Source organism: Schistocerca serialis, chromosome 8 (assembly GCF_023864345.2).
Source record: "Schistocerca serialis cubense isolate TAMUIC-IGC-003099 chromosome 8, iqSchSeri2.2, whole genome shotgun sequence".
NCBI lineage: Eukaryota > Metazoa > Arthropoda > Insecta > Orthoptera > Acrididae > Schistocerca > Schistocerca serialis.
In genome coordinates, this window is record NC_064645.1 from 204,659,366 (window position 1) to 204,685,936 (window position 26,571).

The following is a 26,571-nucleotide window of genomic DNA, read 5'->3' on the forward strand; positions in this document are numbered from 1 at the left end:
ATTCTCGTATGGTATTTCGCATCAAAGTCAGCAATCACTCTTCTGACTATTATATGTTCCGTTTTTTACAAGTATACCTAAGGTAAGTTGTGACGCTGATGTCATTTGCAGAGACGCTGTACTTGCTTCTACGCGAGTGTGTATGTTCGATGCATCATGTTTAACTGTCATAATTTCGCATCAGGGTACACATATCAGGGTATACATCGCCAGAGCACAGTAACTGACTATAAGTCGAGTTGTCAAAACGCACAACATAAGACAAAAAAAAGACAACTCTATGAAATTATCCAACTGAGTTGGAAATATGTAGGTGTAATCTACACGTACGGACAAACAAATGATTACAATTTCAACAAAATTGGATGATTTATTCAAGGGAATAAGCTTCACAAATTGAGTAAGTCAATAACTGCTGCGCTGAGTGGCCGCGTGGTTTGAGGCACCATGTCACGGACTGTGCATCCCCTCCCGCCGGAGGTTCGAGTCCTCCCTCTGGCATGGGATTGTGTGTTGTTCTTAGAATAAGCTAGTTTAAGTTAGTTTAAGTAGTGTGTAAGGCTAGGGACCGATGACCTCAGCCGTTTGGTCCATTGGGAATTCACACACACATTTCAATAACGCGTTGGTCCTATTCTGGCCCTTAAAAAGTAGTTACTCGGCTTAGCACTGATTGATAGAGTAGTTGGGTGTCCTCCTGAGGGATATCGTACAAAATTCTGTTCAACTGGCGCGTCAGATCGCCAAAATCCCGAGCTGCTTTGAGGGTTCTGCTCATAACACTTGCTGGCCAACGTAGTGTTTGGCCATCATCACGTACACAAGCAACTGAAATTCTTGTCGTGTCTGAATTTTGACCATCTAACTCGCCCATTGGACAGAGTTTGGCGTGATGTGCCTCAGGAGAACATCCAACAATCAGTGACAAGCCGAATAACTGCTTGCATAAGGTCCAGCGATGGACCAATGCGTTATTAACTTACCTAGTTTGTAAAGTTCTTTCTCTGGAATAAATCATATTTTTTTTCTGAAATTAAAATCATTTGTTTGTCTATACGTGTACATCATAGCTACAGATTCCCTTCCCATTCGGCTAATTCCTTCGTTCAAATGGTTCAAATGGCTCTAAGCACTATGGAACTTAACATCTGAGGTCATAAGTCCCCTAGGACCTAGAACTACTTAAACCTAACTAACCTAAGGACATCACACACAACCATGCCCGATGCAGTAGTATTCGAACCTGCAACCGTAGCAGCAGCGCGGTTCCGGACTGAAGTGCCTAGAACCGCGCCGGCCGAAGTGGCCTTGCGGTTAAAGGCGCTGCAGTCTGGAACCGCATGACCGCTACGGTCGCAGGTTCGAATCCTGCCTCGGGCATGGATGTATGTGATGTCCTTAGGTTAGTTAGGTTTAACTAGTTCTAAGTTCTAGGGGACTAATGACCTCAGCAGTTGAGTCCCATAGTGCTCAGAGCCATTTGAACCATTTGAACCTAGAACCGCTCGGTCACAACGGCCGGCAATTACTTCGTGGTGCGACTCATTTTGTCTTAAGGAGTATTTATTTCTGCAGACATCCCTCGCATGATTCTGCGTATTCATTTAAGTTCAATTTTCTTTTTCTATCCGTGTTACTATTTGTTGTACTTTTAAAGTGTTTACTTCTCAGGTGCATTTTCTTTACCATTTTGTAGTCAAATAGCGTTTCTGAATTGATTGCGTGGATCAAAACTCCGCATACGAAACGGGATACCTTTCCAAATCAGGGCATTTTCGGATTTACTTATACTGGCAGTCAAACTTTAAACCGATCCGTGAATTTACAAACTAAAATCAACAAAATCCATTTCTAAATCTTTCTAATTTTTTACAAGGTAATAAGAAATTTAAATTCCATAAAAAAACCTTACTGGATTGACTTCTGTTTCTTACACAGCTACAGTTTCGGGATCATATTTTGCAACGTATACTGTAGAACTCACTGTGCTGTTGAGGAAGAAATGTGTTTTCATACAATTTTCCAGATACACGTTGTTCTACACCAACATTTTACTATTTTTGAGAAACAAATTATCTCCATCCAATACAAAAATGTTTGACAGCTGCAAACAAAAATTAACACGCATTCCGTTTACTATGCAAACTATGCATCACCTAAATGGAGGAGGCCTTGATGCACTGCACTTGGAACTCCAGAGGAAGCACTGCTTGCCACGAAGAACACGCGCATCTGCTAACGAGTGTTTTAAATATGTGCATCACGGTGTCTTCTATCAACCTTTCCCCATCTTCTAGTCACTCAGTGTCATAAATTTCGTTTTTCCCCATTTTGGTCCAGTACTTGTTCATTGGGTTTACTTACTCCGCGTACCCATCTAATCTTCAGTATTGTTCCGGAACACAAAATGTCAAATGCTGCTGTTGTCTTCTTGTCTGTAGTGGTTATCTCCACGTTTCACTTCTGTTCAAGGCTACACTCCCGATGAATAATTTCTGAAAAGATTTCCTACAACGTAAGTGGATATTAGATGTTAACAAATTCTTCTTTTCCAGTAATACTGTTCTTGCTATAGTCAGTATTCATTTTATGTCCTCTCTACTTTGGCAGTCATCAGTTACTTTGCTGCCTAGATAGTAATCTTGTGCTATTGGTTTCGATAATGCATTCCCTATGCTGTTCATAGTATCTTACCACCTTTCCTATTTTGTCATTCATTATTAGGCCTACTCCTCCATTATCCCCTGTACTCACTTGACAACAGTTCACTAGTTCCCACTATACCGATGTAATTAGCTTTTTATAAAAGCAAAATAATCGCCAACCTATGTACACTATTAAGAGATCCAACTCCGACTCGTAGAATACCAATTCTGTTTATCTGTTGACATCCTTCTGAATGGAATATTTTACCTAAGACGATACCATAATCATTATGCCATACGGAATAGCGACATGTCTTCGGGGAAAATAACAGCTGTAGTTCACCCTTGCCTTCAGCCGCTCACAGTACCAGCAGAAGAAAGCCATGTTGCAAAGCCAGATCAGCAAATCATCCAAACTGTTGCCCCTGAAACTACTGAAAAGGCAGCTGCCCCTCTTCAGGACCTACGTGTCAGTCTGGGCTCTTCACAGATTTCCCTACGCTGAGTTGCACCTACGGTACGGTTACTTGTGGCGTTGAGGCACGCAAGCCACACCATCCCGGAAAACCCCACTGTTCATGGGCCGTTTTATTAAGTACGCCGATTTAAGGGTTTGACTACCAAGAAATATTTTCTCGAAAAATCGCTAGCCACTTTTCGGCTATTTGGGTCATCATCATGTGATAAATGACTGTCGCAACCAGAGATGCGATCAATAAGGTCTTTCCAATTTTTTGTTACTGAAGAGTTTTCTATTCGAATACGCATTCACCTACCCTCGAATCAAGAAAGAAACATGATGGTGCAGAATAAACTCTCAGATAATATGGAATATTGTATGGTAAAACATTTTATACGATACAGAAAATGAAAGGACAAGAGTTGGGAAATGAAAATGTTGGAATAAATATCCTAGTTCACATTAACGGTAACATATGTGGGTGGAAGTCATAGAACAAGAAACACCCCCAAAACATAACAGAACTATTTGTGGCATGAAATGAATTCTTCACACACTGCAGGTTAGCAACTTATTCTGCCGTCGATGCACACGACGTCTTGTGTTATTTGAGGGGAAAAAAAGGCAAATTCGTCACAAGCCCCAGCCAGGTAGGGTTTCTGCGTCGTTTGTCCCATTGAAGACATGCAGCTTGGTGTGGCCCTGTGTGCAATGGCCTTTCGCGGGGTACCCGCCTCCAAATGTCCATGGCATGCAGTTCCCTCCGCCATGTTTGGAATGGTTGAGATGGACCTTCACTCACTGGCAACAGCAGTTCGTGTGGTGTTTAGAATCATTATCATTAATTAGCCGTGACGGTCGTCTCCTGATCCTCTGGGCTAGGTTCAAATGGCTCTGAGCACTATGGGACCTAACATCTGAGGTCATCAGTCCCCTAGAACTTAGAACTACTTAAGCCTAACTAACCTAAAGACATCACACACATCTATGCCCGAGGCAGGATTCGAACCTGCGACTGAAGCGATCAGGTGCATATGTGAAGGCCCGGGTTCCCGGGTTCGATTCCCGGCGGGGTCAGGGATTTTCTCTGCCTCGTGATGACTGGGTGTTGTGTGATGTCCTTAGGTTAGTTAGGTTTAAGTAGTTCTAAGTTCTAGGGGACTGATGACCATAGATTTTAAGTCCCATAGTGCTCAAAGCCATATGTGAAGGGTTACCATGTGCTTCTTGGTGCACAATACTGGATGCTACCTTGTGGCGGTGGACGTGTTCAACTAAAACCTTCACAAGTATGCCTGTGCTCACGTTCCCATGTACTCCAACATCGATTCACTGTCACATTACAATGCCTCACAAAATTGGATATTGCAAGACTTGATCAAAATGGCTCTAAGCACTATGGGACTTAACATCTGAGGTCATCAGTTCCCACCGAGCGAGGTGGCGCGGTGGTTAGCACACTGGACTCGCATTCGGGAGGACGACGGTTCAATCCGGCGTCCGGCCGTCCTGATTTAGGTTTTCCGTGATTTCCCTAAATCACTCCTGGCAAATGCCGGGATGGTTCCTTTGAAAGGGCACGCCCGACTTCCTTCCCCGTCCTTCCCTAAAACCGATGAGACCGATGACTTCGCAGTTTGGTCTCTTCCCCCAAAACAACCCAACCAATCATCAGTTCCCTAGAACTTAGAACTACTTAAACCTAACTAACCTAAGGACATCACACACACCCATGGCCGAGGCAGGATTCGAACCTACGACCGTAGCAGTCGCGCAGTTCCCGACTGAAGCGCCTAGAACAGCTCGGCCACCGCGGCCGGCTCTGGGCTAGGACCTCCTTACGATGACTACTATTACGCCGCGTTACATAACTGCGAATGATACATCATTCTCGGACAAGTTAGATAGTCTGCGTCGACACACCAACAAATGTCGCAACTTCATTCGAGCTGTGGCTATGGGTACGTTCAGACAAGACAGCTCGGTTCTTCAATTGTGCCACGTCTGCACGTCCATCTCACTGCACGCATTCCATCCAGCCACCTGTTTCATACACGCCGGCTTACAGAGGTTGGATAAAAACATGTAAACACCGCAAACGCAACACAAACTTGCTATTACAGTGTAGGAAAACCGTTGGCATTCAGGCCAGCTTTCCACTGATCGCAGAATGGATGAATACAGGTACTATATGGCTTTGTAAGAGCTCGTATGCTATTCTTCCTGTAACACAGTGGCAACTTCAGGTAACAACTATGGAGGTGGACAGAAAACACGCTCACTTCTTTCCAAAGTAGACCATAAATGGTCAGTAATATTTAGTTTTGGTGACTGTGATGGCCAGGCTGGATGCGACAACTCATCATCGTGTTTCAACAAATCATTCCTGGACGATGTGACTTGTGGGAACTGGGCTGTGTTTTTAAATACGGCAACACCATTGGGAAGCAGAGATTGGACCAGACCAGCCATAATGGTCACGTAATCCTTAGCATTAATATGACGTCGCACAGTAATCAAGGGATCCATGGAATACCACGATATACCTCCCCAAATCATCACCGAAACCCCGCCATAATTCACTCCTGGGAAGCAAACTCGAGTAGAAGTTGGAAACAGTTTGAAACAAGACGCACCCGACTGACGTCCACTGCTCCGTACTCAAGGTTTTACCGCTTCGGCACCAAGGTTTCCTGTTACGGGCATTTACGTCACTGAAGAATGCTCTCACTGCAATTCCAGGCTTCTGGAGATCTGTTTTGTGTTGTTTTGGTGTTCACTGGGTCCGGGTGAGCCTCATTCAGTTATGCAGCGACTTTTGCAAGTGTCGTCTTATTATGTGACATTTCAGAGTATATATTTCAGAGTATGCAGACACAATAGCGCCTTTCTTAGCGATCATATACAACCGCTGACTTGACAAAGACTCTGTTCCTAAAGATTGGAAAGTAGCACAGGTAACACCAACATTCTGGCCGAGATGTTCTAGGCGCTATAGTCTGGAACCGCGCGACCGCTACGGTCGCAGGTTCGAATCCTGCCTCGGGCATGGATGTGTGTGGTGTCCTTAGGTTAGTTAGGTTTAATTAGTTCTAAGTTCTAGGGGACTGATGACCTCAGAAGTTAAGTCCCATAGTGCTCAGAACCATTTCAACCAACACCAATATTCAAGAAAGGAAATAGGAGTAACCCATTGAATTACAGAACCATATCACTGACCTCAATTTGCAGTAGGATTTTAGAGCATATACTGTACTCGAACATTATGAATCACCTAGAAGACTTATTGATACACATCCTACACGGATTCAGAAAATATCGTTCTTGTGCTACGCAGCTAGCTCTTTATTCGCATGAAGTAATGAGTGCTGTCGACAAGGGATCTCAGATCGATTCCATATTCCTAGATTTCCAGAAGGCTTTTGATACCGTTCCTCACAAGCGGCTATTAATCAAATTGCGTGCATATGGAGTATCGTCTCATTTGTGTGACTGGATTCCTAATTTCCTCTCAGGGAGGCCACAGTTCGTAGTGATAGACGGTAAATCATCGAGTAGAGCAGAAGTGATATCTGGCGTTCCGCAAGGTAGTGTCATAGGCCCTCTGCTGTTCCTGATTTATATAAATGGTCTAGATGATAATCTGAGCAGCCCCCTTAGATTGTTTGCAGATGACGCTGTAATTTACTGTCTAGTAAAATCATCAGACGATCAATTCCAATTACAAAATGGCAAAGTGGCAATTAGCACTAAACAAAGAAAAGTGCGAGGTCATCCGCATGTGTACTAAAAGATTTCCGATATATTTTGGGTATACGATAAATTGCACAAATCTAAGCGCTGTCAATTCGACTAAATACCTAGGAATTACAATTACCAGCAACTTAAATTGTAAAGACCACAAAGGTAATATTGTGGGGAAGGCGAAACAAAGACTGCGCTTTGTTGGCAGAACACTTAGAAGATGCGACAAACCCACTAAAGAGACAGCCTACATTATACTTGTCCGTCCTCTGCTGGAATACTGCTGCCCGGTGTGGGATCCTTACCAGGTAGGATTGACGGAGGACATCGAGAAAAAGTGCAAAGAAGGGCAGCTCGTTTCTTGTTATCGCGCAGTAGGGGTGAGAGTGTCACTGATATGATACGCGAGTTGGGGTGGCAGTCACTGAAACAAAGGCAGCTTTCTTTGCGGCGAGATCTATTTACGAAATTTCAATCACCAACTTTCTCTTCCCAATGCGTAAATATTTTGTTGACACCCACCTACATAGGGAGAAATGGTCATCATAATAAAATAACAGAAGTCAGAGCTCGAACGGAATCATTTGGGTGTTCCTTTTTCCCACGTGCCATTCGAGAGTGGAATGGTAGACAAGTAGTAAGAAAATGGTTCGATGAACCCTCTGCCAGGCACTTAAGTGTGAATTGCAGAGTAACCATGTAGATATAGATGTAGGTGTTTCGTCACAATCCTCTTCAGTGACCGACCGTCACGATCGCTCAACATACACTTCCGTCCGCAATGTGACTTGACGGTTGAAGTCTTTCCGCTTTCCCTGTATGCGGTATAAATCTTCGACAGTGTGCAACTTGAAACACGAAACATTTCGCTACCTTGGTTACGGAAGCACCAATCATGCGAACACCGACAATTTGCCCGCGTTCGAATACGCTTAGCTCCAACACACTGCACTCACAATCACTCAGAACATTGTCCCGACCACCAATGGCACTCGCGACGTTTTGAGGGCACTGCGCGGTTGCCGTTCGAGCCAAATACAACGGCGCCGTCTGCAGTCGTGGTTAGCATCTGCGTTTTGTTCAAGCGGCATTTCCCTCGGTGTTTCTATATTTTTGAATGACAGAAGCACATACACGGGCCATTCACATTAATGTGATCACCGCTTATGTTCGATGTCAATGTGAAATAACAATGCCGCGCGCCCATGTTTAATTTTGCGCAGCTCTCGCGGGTTTGGAACCCCTCTGGCCGCCAGAGCGCATGGAATGTAACTATCGCCGGTAGAGGGCAGGTCGGAGGAGAAAGTAGTTGAGGGCTGCGGCGAGGCGACCTGGAGGAAAACGGGGGGGGGGGGGGGGGGGGGGGTCTGACACGGATGGCGAAGAGCGCAAGTAAGGTGGCGTGTTGTGGCCAAGCGCCTGCCGTGGCCCATTGGCAAGAGTGGTGCCTTTGCTCACTGCGGGTTTGGCGGGTCCGAGTGTTGGTCGCAACCGTGAATATAGGACGTTAAAAAGCTACTTCAGCAGGACGCCCAGTTTTCGGCATGTCCTCTGCTATTCAAGTTGCAAGCAGTTTGTGTCCATTGTGGTGCCGGGTTGGAGTCCGGTCTGACCTTTGCAAGTACTGGACGCGGTGGCGTCTGCTGGATGGTACCCGTGGGTTTCCGACTACGAGTAATCTTTGCTACATCAATCTATCGGCGCTCTCTAAGCAAGCGTTTGTCAATGGGCGCTGGATTTTACGAGAAGCACATCACTTGGTATCGTGTAGTGGCTATTTTGACATCGTATCCTGGTTGCCCATTGTTAGGTAATCTTTTTTTCTTTTAATGTTCAATTCTAAGGTTGGTTTGCAGCAGAGCGCCAGTCCTCTCTTCTGTCTGCCTTCCTCTTCATTTCCACGTGTTACATCCTACGTCATTCATGATCTGTTGCATGTATAATATCCTTGGTCGCCCCGCCGATTCCTTCCCTCAATAGCTCCTTCTGCTATTGCTCCAATGATGTAGTTGTGTCATAGGATATGCCCTAGGATGTCAGCTATATAAATGTGTTATTTATGAAGGGTTTTCCTGATACTACTTGAGTAGGCTGCCACTATTACAAACTGATTTTAGAATGTAAGGGTACAGAATGCAGATATAATTCTTCTTATTTACGAATTGTACTTTATAGCCAGTGAAAATTGTTGAATCTAGCTGCCTTATTTCTGAGGCCTGTCCGCCCCGATAGCTGAGTGGTAAGCGTGACTGATTGCCGCCCTACGGGCCCGTGTTCGATTACCGTCTGGGTCGGGGAGTTTCTCCGCTCAGGGACTGGCTGTTGTGCTGTCTCCATCATCATTTCATCCCCATCCGGCGCGCAGGTCGCCCAATGTGGCGTCGAACGAATAAGACCTGCACCGAGGCGGCGGACCTGCCCCACAAGGGGTCTCCTGGCCAATGACGCCAAACCCTCATTTCCATTTCTGATGTATGTACATAGTTACCTGTTGGCTGTTATCACGAGCTCCAGCTGTTTAATAAATTGCTTGCGTCTACAAAAGAAACTAAAGAAGAATGTCTGCATTTGTAGTATGTTTAATTGTTACTAAATAATAAACTAGTTGTCTCTGTGTTATAGAATAGGTGATTGTATCTCTGGTTAACTGTGATCTGGTTAAAGATGTCTGTGTACCATGACTGAAATTTTTAATGAAGGTTTCTGTGGTGTCACCGCCAGACACCACACTTGCTAGGTGGTAGCTTTAAATCGGCCGCGGTCCATTAGTACATGTCGGACCCGCGTGTCGCCACTGTCAGGGATCGCAGACCGAGCGCCACCACAAGGCAGGTCTCGAGAGACTGACTAGCACTCGCCCCAGTTGTACGGACGACTTTGCTAGCGACTACATGCCCGAAGCATTGCTCATTAGCCGAGCCAATAGTTAGAATAGCCTTCAGCTAAGTCAATGGCTACGACCCAGCAAGGCGCCATAGCAATTGATAGTTATCGTATGAATTGTCTCATCAAGAACGCTGTATACAAATATTGGATTAAAGTTAAGTATTCCAGCAGCTACGTACTTTTCTTTATAGCATTCATTACTTCTCCTGTTTCAGACCTCAATCGCCTGCTTGCTTAATGGCCGCCTCCCTTAAAAAATGTGCGTAGTGTTGGCAAACTGCCAACACTACAGTTTCTACTACTGTGGCAGCGGCAGTCGCCGTCCTAAATTAGTAGAGGAGGAGGAATTATTGCTACTGGCGTCCCCTCTGCCATCGGCTCTATCATCATAAATTTGAACCACCGTTGCCAGTCATTTTGGCAACTTCTAAGGCAATGGCGTTTTGATAATTACTGGCAATGTCGGTGCCCAGTAGCTCAGTGTTGCCAACACGGAAGCTCAGCGTGTTCGGTAAGAGTCTTAGCTGTCAGTTTGCAATGAAAAAACTGAGTTAATGGATCACCGATGAACTTAAACAGGCATCATGGTACGTCCGCCCAAAACAAAAAGAACACTATCAAACAAAATGAGATAAAGAAAAGTGTTACTGAGGCGGAATGTCAACCGTAGGGGCCCGGGTTCGATTCCCGGCTGGGTCGGAGATTTTCTCCGCTCAGGGACTGGGTGTTGTGTTGTCCTAATCACCATCATTTCATCCCCATCGAGGCGCAAGTCGCCGTAGTGGCGTCAAATCGAAAGACTTGCGCCCGACGAATGGTCTACCTGGCGGAAGGCCCTAGTCACAAGACATTTACATTTTCTCTGGTAATAGCCGATAGTTGAGATTTGTGACAATCATTTGATCGTATGTTTTGCTGTTTGTGATGTAAATGTGTTTTCTTACTCCATCTAATATTTTTTACGAAAAGAAAGTGATTATATACTGTTGCCATCTTGATGTTTTGGCCATCAGTTGGTTATTGAAATTCAGTCTTTTCAGTTAATGTTATTCTTGGATGTTTGCTTTTAAAAATAAATTCATTAAATTTTAGAAACCTTATTAAACTCATTATGGCTCACTACCTTTCCACTCAACACCAGCTCTCTACCGTATTTCAATAACCATTCACAGACACCAGGTGAGACCACTAGCAGTGGTAAGCATATAAAGCGTTTCGGAGGACACGGAAAACAGTGTATTGATTGTCAAAATGTGAAGACTGAGCTATTTATCTGACGTCCAAAAGGGTATGATCATTGGCCTGCGGTCCAAGGGCGGAATCATTTTATAAACTGTTCGGCTGGCGTCATTGTTAAAGTACACTACTGGCCATTAGATTTGCTACACCAAGAATAAATGCAGATGATAAACAGGTATTCATTGGACAAATATATTATACTAGAACTGACATGTGATTACATTTTCACGCAATTTGGGTGCATAGATCCTGAGAAACCAGTACCCAGAACAACCACCTCTGGCCGTAATAACGGCCTTGATACACCTGGGCATTGAGTCAAACAGAGCTTGGATGGCGTGTACAGGTAGAGCTGACCATGCAGCTTCAACACGATGCCACAGTTCATCAAGAGTGTTGACTGGCGTATTGTGACGAGCCAGTTGCTCGGCCACCATTGACCAGACGTTTTTAATTGGTGAGAGATCTGGAGAATGTGCGGCCCAGGGCAGCAGTCGAACATTTCTGTATCCAGAAAGGCCCGTACAGGAACTGCAACATGCGGTCGTGCATTATCCTGCTGAAATGTAGGGTTTCGCAGGGATCGAATGAAGGGTACAGCCACGCGTCGTAACACATTTGAAATGTAACGTCCACTGTTCAAAGTGCCGTCAATGCGAACAAGAGGTGACCGAGACGAGTAACCAATGGCACGCCATACTATCACGGCCGGGCCAGCAATGAATGACGGGCGGATAGACGTGAAACTGTTGAGCAACCGACCGCTCTTATGATCCAAGAGACTACCAACGGCGTCTCCTCAACGACCATTCTTCGAACGTTGCTCCACATGGGCCTCCACAGAAGGAGCCAGGTTCATGCTCCCATGCTGACTGCTGTTCATCGGCGACGAAGACTGCAATTTTCACGCCAGTTCCACAATCGGACTTCCACTTAGTGGCATTTTCAGATGAATCACGTCTTATGCTCCATCGAAATAGATGGCTGTTGGTGGTCAAAACTTGAAACATCTGAAAGTAAACTCCATTATGGTCTGGGGAGTGCTTTCATGCCATTCCCCCGGTGATATCGTGATTCTGGGAAGCAATATGGATAAAGACAAGTACGCATCTATCCTTGTTGACCATGTCCGTCCCAACATGCAGTTGTTTTTCCTCGTCACGATGGTATCTACCAGCAGGACAATGCAACGTGTCACACAGCTCGCAGTGTACGTGCGTGGTTCGAAGAGTGCAAAGATAAGCTTACGGTATTCTTCTGGCCAACCCAGTCGAGAATCTTTGGGACCACCTCTATCGGCTATTCGTGCCTCAACCGAGAAACCTAGTGCCACTGGCCACGGTACTGAAGTCGGCCGGGTACCTTCCATAATCTCACTGACTTTCTTCCTCCACGTCTCGCAGTGGTCCGCGCTGCAAAAGGTCAGTATTCAGGGTTTTGGCAGGAGGTCACAGGCAATACCTGAAACTGTATGGCCATCTGGTATCAGTTCCATAACATCTAAAGCGCTCCAAAGTGACCAGCGTGCTCTGTTAAGACCGTAACTACACTCATGCTCGTAAATTAAGGACAATTGCAGAATGTGGTGCCACACAACCTGGCACCACACAAAACTGGCGCTAATAGCATAGGCACATAGGGAACACACACGACACAGATATTAGTGATAACTTGAGAAAACCGTCCTGAAACACATGTGCTACAAAACGCCACTGTTCCCTGCTCATGTACCTCGACATCAATATGGGATATGATCACCATGCACACGTACACAAGCCGCACAACGGGTTGGCATACTCTGGATCAGGTGGTCGAGCAGCTGCTGGGGTATAGCCTCCCATTCTGACACCAGTACGTGTCGGAGCTCCTGAAGTGTCCTAGGGATTTGAAGACGTGCACCCATACGTCGACGGAGAGCATCCCAGACATGCTCGATGGGGTTAGGTCTGGAGAGCAGGTATTCCACTCCATTCGCCTTATATCTTCTGTTTCAAGGTGCTCCTCCACGATGGCAGCTCGGTGGGGCCGTGCGTTATCATCCATCAGGAGGAAGGCGGGACCCACTGCACCCCTGAAAAGGCGGACATACTGGTGCAAAATGACGTCCCGATACACCTGACCTGTTACAGTTCCTCCGTGAAAGACATGCAGTGGTGTACGTGCACCAATCATAATCTCACCCCACACCATCAAACCACGACCTCCATAAAGGTACCTTTCAAGGACATTAAGGGGTTGGTATCTGGTTCCCTGTTCACGTCAGATGAAAACCCGGCGAGAATCACTGTTCAGACTATACCTGGACTCGTCCGTGAACATAACCTGGGACCACTGTTCCAATGACCATGGACTGTGTTCTTGACACCAGGCTTTACGGCTCTCCTGTGACCAGAGGTCAGTGGAATGTACCTTGCAGGTCTCCGGGCGAATAAACCATGTCTGTTCAGTCGTCTGCAGACTGTGTGTCTGGAGACAACTGTTCCAGTGGCAGCGTTAAGGTCCCGAGCAAGGCTACCTGCAGTACTCCGTGGCCTTCTGCGGGCACTGATGGTGAGATATCGGTCTTCTTGTGGTGTTAACACTGTGGATGTCCCGTACTGTAGCGCCTGGACACGTTTCCTGTCTTCTGGACTCATTGCCATAATCTTGAGATCACATTTTGTGGCACACGGAGGGCCCGTGCTACGACCTGCTGTGTTTGACCGGCTTCCAGTCGCCCTAGTATTCTACCCCTCATAACGTCATCGATGTGTGTTCTTTGAGCCATTTTAAATACACAGTCACCATTAGCACGTTTGAAAACGTCTGCAAACTTACTCGTTGCACCGTCCTCTGACATCCACCAACACACCTCTGCGTATGTGGACTGTTGCCAGAGCCACCGTGCGTCGACCGCAAGTAAAATGCACCACATGGTAATATCCCGAGGTGATTTAAATCCGCAATCCGTCCACCAGAGCGTTGTTTCACCATGTATCAGCATTATCCTTAATTTATGAGCATGAGTGTAGTATCTCATCCGGTGCGCTTACTAGCGCTTGATGCTGTCACAGAGCCACTGCGGGTACTATTTTCATGACTTTGTCCAGCAGTCAGTCTCGTCTCACATATGATGCAGTTTCTCCTGCTCGCGAGCTGGCCGAACGCAGACAGCCTATGCGAGCGAATGTAGCTTAGCGGCTATTCTCGCGTGTCCGTCAAAATTCCTGGAAGCCGGCCTCTCGCTGACCTGCACTTCTCGCCTGCAAGTTCCGAGTCACGGCCAGTCAAGCAGCAACAAGCAGAGTCAGTGTCCAGCAGCGGACGCTTACCTTGAGTGCGTGTGTGCTTCTTAGAAAGAAAGATTCCGTCCCACTTGAGCTGCGTTACTTGCAAACACGAATACTCCTGCGCCTTAGTCTGTAATACTGACGACGCAGTATTTGCGGCAACAAAGCTACAAGTTAAAAAACTGAACCAAATTATCCTCTTAGAAGATTATAAAAGGCACAACGCAGTGAAGTTGTCGTTGTTGTTGACATGCGATTTACGCTGTACATTTGAAAATAGTCCATTTCGAACACCTTTACGGGAAGCCCAAAGGAAAATCATCTTATATTTAAGACTGCCCCAGTGGTTTCCTTTTAGAGAATATTCTTCACAGTTAACATTATTTCAAGCTGTACTTAGACAACTTGCTAGGAAATTTTAGATGTAGCAAAATGAATAAAGCAATTTGTCTGATAATGTGTTATTTGCACTCAAATTTAATGGAGATCAGAATTCAAGACACTTTTGAACTAAGTATCAAGTTTCTAGCAATGACGATAGCACGTCTGGGAATCAAACAAAATTTCTTTATAATTTTTGGTAACTTCGCCGTGGGTACTTGATGAAAATCTATTGCAGGGAAAAAACAAGCTTTTTGTCGGTTGTGTTACTGATTATTTATTTTAGTGTCCTACGTTTTACATTATGAGCCTTTTCTCTAGCATTAACGGCAAGAGCGTGGGAAGGAAATTGGCTGTAACGTCTTTATATTCAGGGTGGTTCAGAATTCACGTTACGCACTTCTAGAGGTTGTAGAAGGGACTTAGCAGATTAAGTTTTACATAGAAACCCATGTCCAGAAACGTCATTCAGCGACTCTACAGAGCGCCAAAGTTACAGGCACTGGCGTCTGTAAATGTATGTACAGGGTGATTCAAGAAAATGTTTATAAACTGGCACATCGGGCATACAAAAACTTCAGTAATCACATAGGAACGGCGGTTCGCAGAAGCCACAAGAGGGAGCTACGGTCACGAGACCGAAGCTTCACACCGAGTGTCCTTTTCACCGATGAGGTTTCGTTCTCACTCGGGAGTGTGATAAACATTCACAACCTGCATACATGAGCGGATGTGGAACCACATCCTACACGTATGCATGCCTCACAACGCGTGCGTTGGCGGCGTCGGACACTGTTTCATTGGCCGTTGATTCTCCCGGACCGGCTTGATGGTCGCACGTATCTGGTATTCTTGCAAGAGGTTCTGCCAGTCATTCTGAATGCTGAATGATGTTCCCATGCCTATTCGTCACCACATTCGATTTCAGCACGACGGAGTCCCCGTGCATGTCAGCAGACATCTGCAGACAAACTTTCCGGGCCGCTGGATTGGACGCATGACCCAACCGATCTGTCTCCAATCTATTTTTTCCTGTGGAGGTACCCGAAGGGCCTTGTGTAACACCTGATACATCGCCGGAGGAGCTAGTAGACGGATTGTTGCGGCAGCAGAATGTCTTCGAGGTACACCAGGTATCTTTGAGATCGTGAGCCCTTCGAAGCAGCGTCGATGTCAGGCCTGTCTCGATGCCTGTGGGAAAACTCTGAGCATGTCGTCCTGGTTCCTATGCGATTACTGACCCTTGTTGCATGCCCGATGTGCCATGTCAGTTTGTAAGCCTTTTTTTGAATCACCTTGTGTATGTTACATACTTTCTGGGATGATGGAGTACGAGAAATGGGCCAGCCGGAGTGGCCGAGCGGTTCTAGGCGCTACAGTCTGAAACCGCGCGACCGCTACGGTCGCTGGTTCGAATCCTGCCTAGGGCATGGATGTGTGTGATGTCCTTAGGTTAGTTAGGTTTAAGTAGTTCTAAGTTCTAGGGGACTCAGAAGTTAAGTCCCATAGTGCTTAAAGCCACCAGCCAGTACGCGAAAGGTAACAATCTGAGGTAAGGGTCCGTGTGCCGGACATGAACTAGTCGAATGTTATAAGCGAAAATCGTTCTGATACATCTGACAATGGAATACATGTTATGTTACTGTTTTTGTTAAGATTGTAGGATAGGCGACTTTCAAAGGTGGTAGTATGAACAAAAACAAGCAAACTGTCTAGCAAACATGGGTTCGAAGATGCATACCTTAACAGCTAAGAGCGCTTGTTCAAGAAAGGAGATGTGTTTCACAGTAGCCAAGATGAATAAGTGCTCTTAGCTTCTCAAGTATGCATTTTATAGCCCATGTTTACTTCCTTGTTTTGGTCCTACCTTACAATCTTAGCAACGACAGTACCAGTGCATGTATTCCTCTGTCATAGTCGCTTATAACTTTCGACTTGTTTGTTTCCGGTACAGGGACCCTTACCTCAAATTGATGCATTTATCCTTCTCCATCATACTGGACGGTCTGTAACATCATCACGGAATCACCCTGTATGTACATACATTTACAGGCCCCGGCGTCTATGACTTTGAGGCTTTGTAGCGTCGTTGGGTGACGTTACCGGGCTTGATCTACCAAGTCGGCTCTACAACCTGTATGAATGGGTAACATAAATTATGGAACACCATTTATAAAGCAGTTTCGAAGAAATTGTGTAGAATACCCAGCCTGAAAAACCGACCAGGGATAGGAAACTTGCTTTTCTTGCCTCTAACCGTCCAGTATCGAAATGGTGACACAGACCCGAGAGAACAACAATCGTTTAGCACACCCTTGAGACAGTTTTCGAGTTCCACCGGGCTCCTCAGTGCGTCCACCGTTATGTTCGTTGCATATGCAACGGCCTAACGACGTCGGTTACGCGTTTCCAAAGAAATCGCCGTGTCACTACAATGAGAAAGCATCCGCAAGGGCACCATCTGCCAACTCATCTGGCGACTGTGACGTCAGCGCGCCCCTAGCAGCCGGCTACGCAGCATGAGCAAGCAGCAGTTGGTGTACAGCTACAGCATGGCCAGTCGCAGCACTAATTACCGACGTAGCAAGGTCTCAGGAAACACAAAGATCTCTCTCTCGCCCGGAACCACCCGTATGATGTTTATAAATGTTGGCTGACAATTCTGTCCTGTAATCTTACACTGCCCCATCTGTTTCAGCAGAACAGTGACTTCATGACGACATAAAAATTGCCGGCCGGTGTGGCCAAGCGGTTAAAGGCGCTTCAGCCTGGAACCGCGCGACCGCTACGGTCGCAGGTTCGAATCCTGCCTCGGGTATGGATGTGTGTGATGTCCTTAGGTTAGTTAGGTTTAAGTAGTTCTAAGTTCTAGGGGACTGATGACCTTAGATGTTAAGTCCCATAGTGCTCAGAGCCATTTGAACATAAAAATTAAAAAAATAACTTGTGTAACCAAGCCCTGCCGTCCACGAAGACATCATATACCTCACAACACAGCAGAGTTCCTAGAAACGTTTCGTTGTTAACGTACTTAGATGTGTTAGCGAAACCCGTATTGTATCCTATACTGTGTGTTACAGTGACTCCACAGATAACACAAATCCACTGTAATAATCGTAAGAAAATGTACTTAAGCCACGAAAGATGTGGCTCACAAAAACTCGACAATAGTTCGGTAAGCTGGGGCTGTTACTCGGTACAATTAATGGAGGAGATATGGAGAAAATCAATTAAGTGCGATGTATTTCGTTAGAATTAGTTGGGTGTCGAGGATTACTAATCAATATGTCCTAAGAAGAATGGGAAAGGAAAAAGAATTAATTAAAATTATTAAAGTAAGGAAGCTACAATATTTAGGCCATGTTATTAGGGGAGTAAATTACAAAATATTGCAAATAATACTAGAAGGGAAAATTTGTGGGAAGAGAACGAGGGGTAGAAGACGGACATCCTGGATTGACAATTTAAAAAATTGGTACAACTGTTCAACGTCAGAACTCCTTAGATCAGCCAAATCAAGATCAGAAATTGCCATGATGACAGCCAACCTTCTTAGAGGAGACGGCACGTGAAGAAGAAGAATTTCGTCACGGCTTCGTTTAATAAGGATGGGAGCAGGACAGATATACCAAACTCCAGTGACAGGCACTGCAAAAGAGGCGTCTTACAGAACAGAGAGGTTTACTACTAAAGAGTGCGCAGGCGAGAAGTGGCAGGCAGATACTATCTCCTCACTATCGACATCTCAGGAAAATATCATTAAGGGAAACTCAGAAACATTCTGGCTCATACTGAAGTTTTTTGATGGTCATTCTTCTCAAGAACCATTCGTAAATGCAATACGAAAGGTGAGACATAGTAGTACAAAACGAACGACTTGTGGAGTGCAAGTGTAGATATAACACATCGGATGTAGTCGTAAGTGAACAGAACAGCAAACGTACATTGAAAATACACTGCCTAACAAAAAAGAGTGAAACATCTAGAAGGTATGGTCGAAGTCAGAATAACTTGGTAGACGAATACATTGCCGGCCGCTGGTGGCCGAGCGGTTCTAGGCGCTCCAGTCTGGAACCGCGCTACCGCTACGGTCGCAGGTTCGAATCCTGCCTCGGGCGTGGATGTGTGTGATGTCCTTAGGTTGGTTAGGTTTAAGTAGTTCTGTTAGGGGACTGATGACCTCAGATGTTAAGTCCCATAGTGCTCAGAGCCATTTGAACCATTTGAACGAATACACCACCGGCAGCTATATAAATGATTAGATTTGAAATTCTCTTGGACAGGTAGAATGGCCACAAGAGCGTAATAATGTTGTTCGTGTTTAGTGTTGTTGTCAACAGCCTTGCAACAGTGGTAACACCGGTTCCCGTCATATCACGCAAGTTAAGCGCATGGCAGATACTCTATCCGACTGAGCCGTCAAAGACACAGAGGATAGCACGACTGCAGGGACTTATCTCTGGCATGCTTTCCGTGAGACCCACATTTCCAACTTACTGTCCACACCCTACATTTGTAGTGACCCTGCCCACTTACGGCAATCGGTAGATTGACTGCCGCACTACAAATGTAGTGTTTGGATAGTGGTTGGAAATGTGGATCTCACGGGGAGCGTGCCTGAGGTAAGTCCCTGCATTCGCACTACCCTCTGTGTCCTCGATGGCTCAGTCACATTGAGCGTCTGCCATGTAAGCAGGAGACCCCGGTACGAGTCCTGGTCGGGGCACACATTCTCAACTGCCCACGTTAATATTTGTATATTTATCAACGCCTGTAAGCATCTAATGGTCTGGATTTCATTGTAATTTCATTTTTCGAGAGCTGGAAGATCACCAATTGTATCCGTTCTTTCGAACATGTCCGCAAAAACAATCTTCATATATGATAGAGAAGTAGCGCCGGCCGAAGTGGCCGTGTGGTTAAAGGCGCTGCAGTCTGGAACCGCAAGACCGCTACGGTCGCAGGTTCGAATCCTGCCTCGGGCATGGATGTTTGTGATGTCCTTAGGTTAGTTAGGTTTAACTAGTTCTAAGTTCTAGGGGACTAATGACCTCAGCAGTTGAGTCCCATAGTGCTCAGAGCCATTTGAACCATTTTTAGAGAAGTAGCGGCTTCGGTCTCGTAAACTGACATACGGCCCGGAGAGCGGTGTGCTGACCACATGCCCCTCCATGTCCGCATCCAGTGACGCCTGTGGGCTGAGGATGACACGGCGGCCGGTCGGTTGCCATTGGGTCTTTCAAGGCCTGTTCGGGCGGAGTTCAGTTTGTTAGTGTTTAGTCTTGTTACGAGGCATGGTAGAGTATATACACTGAAGAGGCAAAGAAACCGGTACACCTACCTAATATCGTGTAGGGCGCTCTGGAGCACGCATGGATTTGACTACGGTCTGAAGTGGTGCTGGTGGAAACAGACACCATGAATCCTGCAGGGCTGTCCATAAATTCGTAAGAGTGCGAGGGGTGGAGATCTCTTCTGAACAGCACGTTGCAAGGCAACCCAGACATGCTCAATAATGTTCATATCTGGTGAGTTTGGTGTTTAAATTCAGAAGAGTGTTCCTGGATCCACTCTGTAACAACTCCGGACATGTGGTGTGTTGCAGTGTCCTGCTGGAATTGCATAAGTCCGTCGGAATGTAAAATGGACATGATGGATGCAGGTGATCAGGTTGGATGCTTACGTACTTGTCACCTGTCAGATTCGTATATATATATATATATATGTATGTATCAGTGAACCCATATCACCCCAGCTGCACACGCCCCACACTATTACAGAACCTCAACCAGCTTGAACAGTCCCCTGCTGACATGCAGGGTCCACGAGTTCGTGAGACTATCTCCATACCCGTACACGTCCATCTGCTCGATACAATTTGAAACGAAACTCGTCCAACTAACCAACATGTTTCCAGTCATCAACAGTCCAATGTCGGTGTCGACGGGCTCAGGCAAGGCAGAAAGCTTTATGTTGTGCAGTCATCAAGGGTACACGAGTGAGCCTTCGGCTCCGAAACCCATATCGATGACGTTTCGTTGAATGGTTTGCACGCTGACACTTGTTGACGGCCCAGCATTGAAATCTGCAGAAATTTGCGGAAGGGTTGCACTCCTGTTACGTTGAACGATTCTCTTCACTCGTCGTTGGTTCACTTTTTTCAAGATCTTTCTCCGGCCGCAGCGATGTCGGACAGTTGATATTTTACTGGATTCCTGATATTCACTGTACACTCGTGAAATGGTCGTACGGAAAATCCTCACTTCATAGCTACCTCAGAGATGCAGTGTCCCATTGCCCGTGCGCCGGCTATAACACCACATTCAAACTCACTCAAATCTTGATAACCTGCCATTGTAGTAGCAGTCTTTTGGTTTATCCTTACCTTAAAGAGTTTATTTGTGACTATTTTTTATCCCTCTCTGATTATTAAACAATTGTTGGTGGACACTTGTCCTTTATAGGCGTTGCCTACCGCAGGGCTGTATTCTTCCTGTTTATATATCTCTGTATTTGAGTACTCATGTTTTGTACAAGTCCCTTTGGCGCTTCAGTACATGAGGAGCGTCAGATTATGAGTAATCCATGAGAGGGACACAGAGATGCTGTGGACTCGTGTGAGATAGCGTTATCAGCACGTGACAGAGTTTTGAAAAGGGCCCTCATTGTGAGTCTCCATTTGGCATATTTGTCGGTCGTGCAATATCCAGATTTGTGGGACACTCGGATATGACAGTGGTCCAGTGTTAGACTGCGTGAGAACTTGAGGGCAACATACTCGTCCAAGTAGCGTTCGACCACGTCTGACCATCACAAGAGAGGATCGCCGTGCTGTGCACCAGGCACAACGTAGCCCTTTCACACCGGTGCCTGCCATCCGACAATGAGTAGGGGCCTTATGGCCTCTTTGCAGCATTCAGTGTCATCCCGTATCATTCAAAAAATGGTTCAGATGGCTCCAAGTACTATGGGACTTGGACATCTGAGGTCATCAGTCCGCTAGACTTAGAACTACTTAAACCTAACTAACCTAAGGACATGACACACATCGATGCCCAAGGCAGGATTCGAACCTGCGACCGTAGCAGCGGGGCGGTTCCGGACTGAAGCGCCTAGAACCGCCCGGCCACAGCGGCCGGCCGCTTGTCACTGATCGGAGGCTAGCAGCAGACAGACTAGGTAATTACTGTCGTATTCGTAGCTGCCGTTAACACCACAACACAAACGGCTGTGTTTGCAGTGGCGCCGTGACAGAGAAGCATAGACTGCTAATGAATGGCGTCACATTTTCTTGTGCGATGAACTGCCGTTCCGCACTACCCCGAATCACAATTATCGACGAATATGGCGACCATCTGAGGAGAGGTCCCGTTCTTTGAATGTTTTGGAGAGGCACAGCGTTGTTACTTCTGGCATCGTGGTGGGGGAAAGATCAGTTGTGTCTTCACAGGGCTAGTAGTGACTGAGGGAACTTTAACAGCACAACGGTACGTCACAGATATCCTTCAGCCTCATGTGTTACCTATCAAGCGACCATTTAGTGGTAACGTGTTTCAAAGGGACGATGCTCGTCTACACACGGCACGTGTCGCTATGGACTGTCTCCGTTGTGCAGAAGTACTCCCATGGCCAGTAGTATCTTCAAACGTGTTCCTGAAAGAACATGTGAACATGACTGGGATCATCTCGGATGTCAGTCGCAGTATCCAGGATATCAAGGACCCATTACGACAGTGTTGGGCAAGTTTGTCTCAGGAGATGACATAACGGCTTTTGTGACACTCTTCCCAACCGAATCAGTGCATCCATTCAAACCAGAAGGGACCCATTGTCGTACTGACAAGTGGGTTAATCCTGGCAAGTTCTTTGTAAATTTGACTAGATTATGTAATTACCGTAACAACAGCACAGACCATCTCCACACGTGACGTTTCATTTCGTTTACTCCTCCCGTTCAGAGTCCTTCACTTTTCTTGTCAAATAGTGTATGCTCTGAAACAAATGTACCCACCATACAGCTATCACTGTACATGGTGTTGCTGTCCACCCTGATAGCTATGCCAGCACGGTAGCTCAGCGTGTTCGGTCAGAGCGTTAGTTACCCTTTGATTACCCCAAGACTCGAACCAACTCCGTCACCTGGATATGTGGACATGCGGTCCATTACCTCTGCCGTGACGGACACAAGAATTTACATAACTTCTGGCTCTATTTGCAAGAAAGACATAATGCTATTTCCGGGCATACTAGATATCGACAATGCTTCGCAAACTACGTATGGAGTGCCTTTCACAGCCCGCCGTGTAGCTGGGATGTTCCAGGCAGTGGCAGATGAGGTCAGAACGAACTGCAAACGATCATATATCGAACAAACTTTATCAGTGGGCGCAGTCGCTGGGAAGCCTAACTGCGAAGTGGTAGCTTTATTTTCATGTTATTTATGTTTACTATCTTCGATGGTATCTTCATTCTGTTTTAGTTTTCCAGGCTTGATTAACTATGACTGTTCGCACATCGATATCTATATAAATAATAAAAAAAACAACAGATAGCTGAATGGTCAGCGTGACTGCCTTCCGTCCTCAGAGGCCCGGGTTCGATTCCCAGCTGGGTCGGGGATTTTCTCCGCTCAGGGACTGAGTGTTGTGTTGCCTTCACCATCGTTTCATCCTCATCCGGCCCAATGCGGCGTCGAATGTAATAAGACCTGCACCAAGCCGGCCGGGCCTGCCCGTAAAGGGCCTCCTGCCCAATGACATCAAACACTCATTTCCATTTTTCCGTAGATGTTGTTGCTGAAAGTTTTTCGTTCTGACTCGATCGTTCGTTCTTTCATGAGTATTAAAATGTTTGCCTATTTTTTTATTCAAAACTGAATGTTCTGTCCCCTGCTATAAAAAGGTTGAACTGACATTACTATTGCGAACAGCACATCTCAGTGCACAAATGTACATAAAGACAAAACTAACTGGCGTTGATTGTGCAGGAAATTAAATCAAAACTGTTACTCAAAATCCAGTACCATAATCAAACTGTGTATTTCCCAAAAAAATACTGAAATTACGTAGCAACACTATGAAACACACAGTGTTCAGTCGCCGATTAAGAGTCTGAATTATAAATAAAAATTAGAATTTGTGCAATGGAAACGTGAGATGAGAAACGAAAGAGCCAACAAAATATGAAAAGAATCTCACCTCAAAAATTACAGTATAATCAGCAGCAATAGCATGAAGAAGCTGCGCCAGCTAAAATATGCTAAAGTAAAACTAAACTACGGAGAGAAAGATTGGGACGATATTCTCTTACTAAAAAAAGCTTCTTACTTGAAATCAAAATACTGATCTGTTCATTATAATGACAATGTTGTAATTCAAACTGTTATTTCACAAGAACATAAGACTCACAGAAAACCAAAAATTTACCTTCCATGCAAAAGTCTTACAAGGCAATGTGTTTAAGATTATGCAAATTGAAATGAATTAAACTGATATGACATAAACCGAGGTGGAGAGATGGACTGTTCCGTTTGCAAGAATCGCTAACATTATCAGTACGCGCCAGCAAAAATTATTACTTTAAAAACATTCCATAACGCAAATCCATCCCCTCCGTTCCATAAATGCTGCGACTGTAAGTCCGTCCATCGGATTAATAATTCCTAACAATTTTCTTCCTCAAAATCCTCCTCCAATATTCACTGCGCTAAAGGTTCTGGCAGCCTTGCTCCATGTCCAGTATTCGACAATCGTCCGCTCTACAACTAAGCCAAAGATATGCATGTTCACAGATACTACTGTCACTGCCGTAAGTGCACCTTTCCACAGATGTCACACGCGACTGCTTAGCTCCCGTAACATGAAATTTTCACTCATTCTCAAACTAGCCGAAAAGAAATGTCCAGTCCACGTATGTATGTCCACCTTTCACTGCTTTACGCTCTATGACTACTACGTGATTAAATTTGTGAAAGTACACCAATTAGCTTAAAAACCACGATACAGGTTACATAACGTCACCGCTATTAACTCAGATGTTTGCGTTGTCATTTTTTCTATATATTATCCATATGGTCCATTACAACAGACGTTTTGTAAGGGGGCATCATTTGCGTGTCTGCTCCAAAGCAACATATCTTCGACGAAAGATGATAAACTAGAAGAATGACATTTAAGGCCATTACTCGCATTTGGAATATTAATATTCGTAGGCGTGCGACGGTTTACATCGTTTTATTTTTATTTAGGAGGATTGAGACTGGTTTGATGCGGACAGCAACTATTTCCCCTCCTGTGCCAATCTCTTAACCTCGAGTAACACTTACACCCAACGTCATGAATGTATGTTACACGCCCTGCCTTTTTCTGAGAATTTCACTCTCTCACTATTTTATATCGTCGACGCTTCTCGACAAATCATATGAAGATATCTTGATTTTTCTTAAGTCATGCTTCCATTATCTGTCGCAACGTCAGATCTGCGTCTCGGCGCCTTTGTCTTTCCTAAAGTCGAACTGGTCGCCATTTAGCAGATTATAATTTTATTTTCCCTTCTTCTGTGTATTATTCATGCAGATTTTGGGAAAACCGGAACAGAAGAGATTCGAAGCATTTGGAATGTGCTGTTACAGAAGAATGTTGAAAATTGTAAGCGAACTGGCAGAATCGGCGAGGAAGCGAATATATGGAAGACAAAAAGGAGGGACAGGATGACAGGAAATGTGTTAAGAGATCAGGGAATAAGCTCCATGGTACTAGAGGGAGATGTAAAGGGAAAAACTATAGAAGAAGAAAGAGATTAGAATACATACAGAAAATAATTGAGGGCGTAGGGTGCAAGTGAGATAGAAAGTTTGGCACAGGAGAGGAATTCGTGGCGTGCCGCATCAAATGACTCAGAATACTGATGACTCAAAAGAAAAGAGAAAAATGTGTGTGTGACACCTCCTGGCTGATTGAAACTGTGTATGGAATCAGGAGTCTAAACTTCCTCAGTAGTATTTCACGCGAGAAATACATCTTCCCTCCACAGATTACCATTCGAGTTCTGGGTAAAGTTTCGTAATACTCGCATGTTGATTGAACATGCCGGTAAATCCAGCAGCACACCTCATTATTGCTTAAACGTCTTCCTTTAATCCGACATGGAGGGGATCCGAAACACTCGAGCAGTACTCAAGAATAGGCCGTACTAGTTGTTACGGCGTAAAGTGAAGCGCCGGCACGCCAGTCGGGAACGAGAAAGCAAAGAGGGCTGTGAGAAGACGTCAGCTAACTGCACGTTGACCGACACCTCTCCAGGACGACAACGCGACAGCAGCGGCCTCTGGTCTATGCGAAGACGACGTAAGCGCCGCTCGGAGTGGCCGCGGGCCCAGTTCTACAGCAGCTTGAAGACTAGCAACTAGACAGAAGCGTCGAAGCTCGTTACTTTGCTCGTACATTCTTTGTAGCTCAAACATGGAATTGTTATACTGGATAACGTTGTTTATTTTGTCCGTAGCCCTTTGCTTGCCACACATCTGTATTTCTCAAAGCTGAATAATCATTTATCTTATTGTAATCAAAACTTGTTAATATGATTTGTTTGAGTGTTGTCTAGCGATCCGAGAAAGCAGGTTTCCTAGACACCCTATATCGACGACTAGGGAGGATTCAATATTAGTGGGCTATACACAGTCGACTGACCAGCTACATTTTTTCTAGCATTCTCTCAATAAACCTAAGTCGACAATTTGTGCTCGTTCCATTTCATTTCACTTTGAGCCCGCAGCTCGTGGTCGTGCGGTAGCGTTCTCGCTTCCCACGCCCGGGTTCCCGGGTTCGATTCCCGGCGGGGTCAGGGATTTTCTCTGCCTCGTGATGGCTGGGTGTTGTGTGATGTCCTTAGGTTAGTTAGGTTTAAGTAGTTCTAAGTTCTAGGGGACTGATGACCATAGATGTTAAGT